This window comes from Tachypleus tridentatus, chromosome 2, assembly GCF_004210375.1.
Source record: "Tachypleus tridentatus isolate NWPU-2018 chromosome 2, ASM421037v1, whole genome shotgun sequence".
Lineage (NCBI taxonomy): Eukaryota > Metazoa > Arthropoda > Merostomata > Xiphosura > Limulidae > Tachypleus > Tachypleus tridentatus.
The window spans coordinates 27642354-27651307 of record NC_134826.1 but is presented as its reverse complement, the minus strand read 5'-3'; the positions used below and the strand labels follow the sequence as shown (position 1 = coordinate 27651307).

The window sequence follows — 8954 nt, the reverse complement described above, 5'->3', positions numbered from 1 at the left end:
ATCAGAATAGTCTGAAGAAAGAGCCAGTTTAACATCTAGGGAGGTAGACACACCACATTTATGTTTCATTACATAGCATAGATTACTCATTTCCTACTTTACTTTTAGCCTAGATTCTTTATTTCATTTGTTACTAGTCCAATCAATAAGACTTTCAGTATTACTCCATAATCAATATTTTAATGGAATCTTTAGTTGTCAAGTGGACCTATTTAGTGCAATTTCAGAGTTAATTCTGTTGTACTTAACAAAACAATCAAGATAAATGGTGTCATTGGAAATGCACAAAAGGATTATAACAAGAAAAAGATAAAAAAGGATATCAATAAAGTGAAGAATGATTGTGACAGCAATATTAAAATGTACAAACTGATAAAATATACAGAAATTGAATCAGCAAATGCAAAGTCAAACTAGTCACATCTCTCTCCATGCCAGTTCACAGTCTATGAAGTACTACAGGAGACATATAAATGCAGTTTCATATAATTTTCATAATAAATGGATGGGATTATGTATAGCTAGCTATTCATCTTGCTACACGTTTAAATGATAAACAATCTGAACCACGTTACTTTTCGTTTTTCTACCTTAAACAGCGTCATCATCAGCGATACTGAAATATTGCAGCTATTCATATCCCCAAGCCATTGATACTTAAGGGGTCCTTAACCATGACAACAAAAGAGAAAACATTTTCAGGTGTAAAATAAATAAATATAAGGAGCCAGGTTTTTTCATTGGAGAAGCAATATGCTTTGCCTCACCCTCAGGAACAGACACCTCATACATGTTGAAAAATTGTTTAGCTAGATGAACTGAAGAGCTTACCTAGTTGCTAAGAATGGCATTGAGAGTCAAGAACCAACGTGTGATACATTTGCTACAAAATTCCTGAAGATGATGACGAATGTTGGAAATATGACATGATCATACAACTCCTGAGCTGATCTGGGTAATTTTATTTTGAAGACTTGATAGATGGCCTGGCATTCAAGTAAAATAACTGTTTCATAAAAATAATGAAAGATATATACACATAAGGTATGTCTATAGAAAATGCAAGGAGATGAGGTGAATTCCAGGTTCAGGTGAATTCAGTTGGACATCACAGAAGATTGAATTATTTTGTAATCTTGAAAATGACTGTTGTAAAATGGGACTTCTATGTTAGATACTTATCAAAGATAACATCCAAGTATTTCACTGTGCCAGATAGTTATGTAGTAACACGGCCTAGTTGAGCATCAAGAAATAACAGGATATTAGCATGGCTGATATTTTTCTTTGGAGTAAACAGAAGATTTTGGATTTATGAGGTTCGAGTGTAGGACAGGGAGACTATGGTGTATGGAAAACTTATAGGATATAGAGGAGAAGTGACAGGAATGAAACTTGTAGAACACCTGCACAGATTTAAAGGTTCTTGAGAGATGATTGCCTGATGTTCTGTAATGAATTAATTTATGACACAAATATAAGAAAATAAGAATGTAGCCTGAAGATCAAACCAATGTCACACTTAATCAAAAGCTCTTTCAGAATCAAAGAGTATCTTACAAGAAAGTCAGTTTGTATCAGAATAATTGGTAATAGTGTCTGAGAGATGGTCAAATTTATCCTGTGTAGAAGGTGGGAATAAAATACAGCTGCACAGCACTTATGTATGCTGAATTTATATGGCACCTTTCCCTTTCGAAAGTCCTAGATACACTACTGCACCATTGTATCAGAACACTATTCTGTAAGTTTATAGATTTGTTTAAGAATTATAGATTTCCAAGGCTTAAGCTTATTACACCCAATGTTTAGCCAGGAAAAGGTAACGTCATAACTGGAGGATGCATATTGACAGCATCATAAGAATGTGTTTAAAGAATATGCATACACTCCACTCTGATGGCTATGAGACAGTGCAATCTTCTTCACGACAAGAAGTATATGATGATACATCCTTGTACTAGAAGTTGGTCTACTAAAGGAATTCCATATATGTATATGCAAGTTGCTCCACATACACAATTAATATAGAAAAAAGGAAAGACTTTTGAACTGAATAACTAGCAAAATTTAGCAAATGAAAAAAATGAGTCCAATATATACGTTAATGCCAATACATGTCTGTGACAAAACACGCTCCTCAGAAGTATTGTGTTACTAATTCCTTTTTCTGATCTGATATCACAACCACAAAAATTCCCTGAAATGTTATTTATACATGCAGTCTAATGCTTCAAAAATTGCAGTTTAAATCCCAAAAGTTTGCAAAGCATTAATAATCATTAGGTCTGAAATTTGTGATAAAAAATTATGTAACCTGCAAATGTTTTTATATTATTCTTAATTTGCAATTTCAGATTCAAAATCTGACGCCTGTAAAAATATAATTTTAAATTTATCCTTTGTCTTCACTGTCCAAAGGGTCTATTGCTGATATCAGAATTTTTCAGTTGGGGTGGATGAGGAGAGACACAAGAATCTACAAAATGTTATTTACACATGCAATATAATATTTTAAATGTTGCTTTATATACCTTAGATTCTGAATTCAAAGTATTCAAACTAAGACAAATATGAAAATCTGCAATTCACATTAACCTTGTCATAAATTTAAGACCTTTTGTTTCTAATGCTTTGACAGCTTTTTTGAATTTAAACTATAAGTTCATTTTAAAGTATTAGACTGTATATATATAGATATCACTTTATATAACCTTTTTTATCCCCACTCATTGTTCAGCTTAGTTACTGAGTTCTGGTATAAGGTAAAAGGTCTCTTGAGCGAAAACTTATGAAGACAAAAGAGAGAACTAAAATCCTAAGTTTGCACATACATCTCACTTTTCGAATCTGAAATGAACAAGTTATGAAAAATGTGAAAAAAAACCTACTCTGGTTAAAATGATTTTTACAACATATTCTAACCCAGTAAATTTCTAATGGTTCTCCAGCTTTTAGTGCTAAAACCATATTTATTATAGTAACTTTATTCATTAACCAACTGCAACAAAGAAGTAATCAACAGAAGTCAATGACTAGATTGTTAGACTTAAAATGCTTATCATCCAGTAATGTATGCATTACTAGTTTGGTCTTTAAGACAAACTAAGCACTTCAATCTTTGATGAACTTGAAAGTAACAGAAAACATTTCATTTATAAAAAGATTCAGATTCGTTAAAAGCACAATATCCTGAAAACTAACAATACTACCCAATTAAATTATACACCAATTTAAAGCTTAAGAAAAGAGGAAAAGCATGAACCTAACATCAGTCATACTAGAGTATCACAGAACATAAAAAAACGAAAATATATTTATTTTCAACACTACAAGTGAATACCCCAGTTAAAGACCTTTTTCATTTAGTGGGTAACTTTTGACAGCCCATGAGTTGGTTTATTTCCTGCCTCTAATGCAGCATGTTAATCAGTTCTGTTACATTTAGGCATTGGCTTGTCAATGTTCTGGTTCGCATTGAACCTTTGTTTTCTCCTTCTGATGCTCTTCTTATTTGCTACTGAAATTTCTGTATTGTAGAATGAAAAGAAAATTCATTGAGCTCTTTAAACGTTTTGACAGTAAACAGAACCATATATTAAGGGATTTAACTTGCAAAAGACAAAGGAGTGAATGTAATAGCCAGAGAAGCATCACATGCAGTTGAATATTGTTCACTATGTCAGAGTGAAATTAGCAAACAGTTTCTGTATTGTTGTACTATTTTAAGATCAGCCACATAATTATACAATCTGTTTATGTAAAAAAAAAAAAATCTTATCAAAGATGTCAAAAAGTATTATGAATACATTGTAGTTGATATGGAGAGATTTTAATTTTCAGTTCAGTATTATGTTTTCTATACCATGTTTTAGGTATAAGTAGAAGAGTTTTAACAAAATCTATTGCACACACTGAAAGTAGACACTTTAAATCAGGATATTTTTTTTTAAAAAAAGGGTAAAATGAAATAAATGATCTAGAAATAACTTAATGACAATTGAGACTATTATTGAGTGCATTCATCACTTGTATTATTATTGTTGTTGTAGTTTCCATAATTTATTTATTACTTTACCAAGACTATTAAATGTACTTGGTTTTTATTTCCATTTGTATTAGATACATTCTGATATACCTGCTGCGGGGTTTTATCTTGGCATAACCTAGCATCAATGGTTATTTTCTGCTAGATTCCATGTTAAACCTTATTCTAAACCTAACAGTCCATGTTATTTAACAATCACCCTTTATTAAGTGCTACATTGAACCTAGATTACCTTCCTCTACATACTACTGTCTCTTCTGAAATTGCCATCATATCTTCCTATGCTGAAGTTACATTTTAAGCAATGCATGCTGTTTTCTCTTCTGATTCTGCCACATGATTTTATATGCCCTCTCCAGCTGCCCTACTTTTTATATTGGATATTACGGATACCACTTCTGTATCAACCATGCCTGTGTTTTTGCTATCTCAAATGGGTTCTAAGTCAATTAATTTCCATTTTTTGAGATATCTCAGTATTGTCATTGAGCTGACATACACCAGATTATATCAACTTATATCTTATATCTTTAAGATCCGTAATTCTTAGGTATTGTACACTTTTTGTACAAATATTAGGATCAGAAATGTAAACCCTAACATATTCATTCAGAAAGTTACGACCCTTTCTCCAAACAGCAACCACCACATTATTAAACTCTACTCTTTCATGTGCCATTCATTTTGTGTATCTAACTATTTCAGAAAAAAGAAATAGCTTCACAACTGTTTAAGTATGTGATATTAATATGGTGAGCAGTATGTTTTAGCAGAAACCTTTAGTGTAATAATAATGCCTTATTCATCAAGGTGTTTCACGTTTAAATAATGATATTAGGCAACATCTTGTAGAATACATTCACTCCAACTGTTATGCTGATAAAAATTGCCTGAAACACAAAAATTATTTTTGTGTCATGTTTGTCCCCATTGTAAGGGTCCTCTCCACGTCAGACAATGTACTAAACTAGATTTAGGCTCATTTGCAACATCTATCAGCTGCATCACTCATCTATTTCTATAATTGCAGAAGAAAACTACCCTTGAAACTTGATTATCTTGTTACTGCAACTTATTTTGTACCACTGATACTATTACTCCTGTTTCAAACTTCTTTTCTCAACTTTTAACCACAGAAGACAATCCCTGATTTATTACTATTATTCTATAAAAGATTCACTCCCTTGCATGAGCCTTTCTATTGGGAAGCATCTATTAATGTGGTAAGTCTGTCTTTAAACAAATGTGAAAAGGGCTGGTGTATTGGACTGATGACCCTGTATTTTAGAAGGAACATTAAATGTAATTCCACATTTACTATGTGTGTCTACATGAAACGTGGCAAGCTTTCAGTAATGCATACAAGTCTGTTACACCTAAGAAATAATATGCATTAAAAAAGTATTTGTACTCAAGAAATGTGTGAATTGACAATGTCAGTCTGACAAGTTGGAGTACAAGGTAATGTTCACATCAAATATAAGAATACTTTTGTCTATCACACAGTTTACATATTGCATTTGCATAACCTCTAGAGCCTTTGAAATGCATATCTATAGTTTTTCAGTATCCTTTTATCCTGTATATGTTATTTACTCTTCTCTAACACTTATTGTTGCTAAATCAACAACATAGGGTAAAATATGTGGTTGATAACTCTAACAAAAACATAACAGTATGTTAAATACCACTCTGCAAAAGGTAGCAACATATTGATCTCCACCTGTACATAGAATTAAATCATATTTGATATGCAAGCCACATATTCTCACCTCAACACTTGTGACAGACTAAAATGCCACTTAAACCCAGGGTCCAACAAAAAATAATTTATTAACTTTTAACAGCCACAGAAATCCAAAATAAACTTTCAAAGAATTAGAATATAAATTTTATAGTTTGAAAACAATAAAACAGTTAGCAAGTCTAAGCCTTGTCAGGGCTTGATGAAAATGTTAATAAACAATACAACACAAACATCTATGTTATTAATTTCAGTAAATAAAGGAATCAGGAAAAAAACCTGGAAGAATAAAAATCTAATTTAAGAAACAAAATATTTAAATAAAATTAATTTGTTTTAAATACATTTTGTAAGCTAACTTATTCAAGATTAAAGCATGGATTTTATTTAGTGGTTATCATGAGGTTACATCTCACATGAATGACTCATGTACATAATCTTTCACAGCATTAACATCTGTACATCTTTGTCACAAGAAGCTTGTTATTTAGGTATCACAATTCAAACATGCTCAAATTCACCGTGCTCTCACTGAAAAGGTTAATTATCACTATAATAAAATCTAAACATTTATAGTTGAAATAAATGATAGAAGGAATAATAAATGACTGGCAAAAGCATAACAAAATAAAAGCAGTATTCACTATTTGACATACTGCTTCAATTTCCATCATTTATAGTATCTCCAGGTGTGAGGATGCATTGAAACAAAGCATCTTATTTTGGAAACTTTACTCAAAGATAAATTCTATAACTTCATTGCACTGAACAAAACCTTCCTCAAACCAACCCAAAAGGCAAAATTATCTTGCTACAATTTCCATTGTTGTGACCAACTTTCAGGTATTGATAGAGATGGGATGACAACATGTAATCGTGTTTGTCTACTCATCTGTATTCATTATATTCTTCTGGATGCTTGTCCAGAACACTTTATTCTTACTATCCAGAATTTTCAAACTACCTCAGTCAAAACATTCAAATCAAATTTATGTTATCCTGGATGACATAAATTATCATAGACAAGCATCCCCAGAATTCGTCTAGTTTCAGTTTACTTTGTGGAATATTGCTTGGTTTATGCTGCTGCTTTCTTATAGAAGTCATCCAAAATCAAATTATTTTCCAGATTTGCAACAGTTTGAACAAAATAAGCTTTTCTTGCTTAGCATGTGTAATCCAGTGAGTAGCAATTACCTCCACATACAGCTTCAACTTCTGAACATGATAACCTCTAGTGATCATGACACAGTCAGAATAATTTTAAGCTTCCATAAAGCTGACTGATCTTTTTATAGGCTTCACGTTGAAAGAAATGTATCAAATTTTAATCTGGATCTTTTCTCTATTGATCATATTAATTCACAGACAACCAACAATTCTTTTAAATGCTCTCATTTCTGCCACTTCCTTACATGTCCCAGCTTATCACTGTATGTCATAAAGACCATCTTTATCTTAAGAACCAATGGATCTCTTACATCCATCCTCACTATTGTCACTGTCATGATTAAGTTATAGAGATCTCTAATTTTGTATGATGGTCAAGAGGCATTTATGGCACCAGATAGTAATCAGCTTTGACATTTTTCAAATCCTTGCAAATATTGAATCACATTTGAACTCCTGATTGGACAAAAATGTTACCCTAGACAACTGGTTCTCAGTAACGTTTCTGTACCTACTTCCTCACTTGACAAAGCTAATGTTTCTGCCTCATTCAATGAAACTAATGTTACAGATTTGGAACAACATTTTTCTCAACTGTAAAGGTACAACATATATAAAAATTCTTCACTTGACTGAAAATTCTATTCCTGAATTTACTCCCACCAGTGCAGCACATGTTTTGGATTACAGTTATGTAAATGCAACCATCACACTTACTCCAGAATCTCCAGCTATCTCTGAAGAATAGCCATAACTCTTCTCCTGACTCAGAATGCTTTTGTTAAGTTCCTTCATTTTCTGCTTGCAACATTAGAACTTTTTCTTCAGTTTATACTTTGCTTCAATTCCTGGAAAAAAAATTATCTCATTTCACTTTTCCTAAAACCCAATAATCTCCAGCAGCTATTAGTTTTTTATCATTCTATAACTTAGTAAAACTTTGATTGCATTTTAGTTTATCATTTCTACATATTTATTGCTTATCACCACTTACTACCACCTCCTCAAACTGAGTTTCACCCACAGCAATTGACAATAGACTACCCTCTGAAATTATCAAATTCAGTCTTCAGTCATTTTAATCAGCCTTTTTGTGTGTTTATTTTTGATTCTGAGTGAGTTTTCAACTTTGTCTGATACCATGGTCTAATCGACAAATGTTGAAGTTTCAAACTACCACTTACTTAAATCCAAATTAACAGGTAATTTGTGGACGAAGTGCAGCTATGTCTCTTGAGAAGATTCTTTCTTAGTCCTTTGATTTTTCTGCTGGGGTTCTGTAAGGCTAAATTCTATCATCTCTACTCTTTGTTCTTTATGTTGCTGAATTGCCTAGGCAGATGTATCCTGTTGGATTATATCAATATGTCAATGATACTGCAAGGTTATGATTATTCTTAATAAAGTTACTCTGGTTGCATAAAACACATTCTTGACTTGGAGTCGTCACTACCATTTTATAAGTGATTCCTTGAAAAGAAGAGCATTTTTTTTTGTCATAAAAAGAGTAAGTTTAGTTCATGCCAAAACTCTTTATTATTTGGCATCACCATTGACAATGCTCGGTTCCAGTTCACTAACACTAGAATGTAAGTGTTATAATCCATAAACGTCTGACTTGGAAAGTCCATACAGTGACACTTAATCACAAAAATTACTAAACATCTTAATATCTTACAATACCTAACATGATTCACTTGATTCATATACAAATATGTCCTTTGTCCAACCATGCATTACATACAAATCTTGCTACCCAGATTTCTTCTTCTCCTATCTTTTATAGTCGCCTTTAAATTTTAGTATGATGTGTCCTATGGGTAGCTCTCAATGATAGATGTCCTAGTCCTTCAAAAGAAATGTATGATCAAATTATTTTGCTTCCATATATATATATCCACATATGTTCTCTCTATCAAATTTGGTCTGGCACGATCTGGTGATTAGAACATTTGACTCACAATTTGCGAGTCATGGGTTTGAATCTTCTTA

General features: G+C 32.1%; 2 protein-coding genes across 2 annotated transcripts in view; both read left to right on the top strand.

Moving 5' to 3' along the window:
* LOC143239841 (uncharacterized) overlaps positions 1–8954 on the top strand; it is a 298954-nt gene that overhangs the window by 90626 nt on the left and 199374 nt on the right. The window lies entirely within an intron of this gene.
* Positions 1–8954, top strand: part of LOC143236822 (EF-hand calcium-binding domain-containing protein 7-like) — a 55294-nt gene that overhangs the window by 39509 nt on the left and 6831 nt on the right. The window lies entirely within an intron of this gene.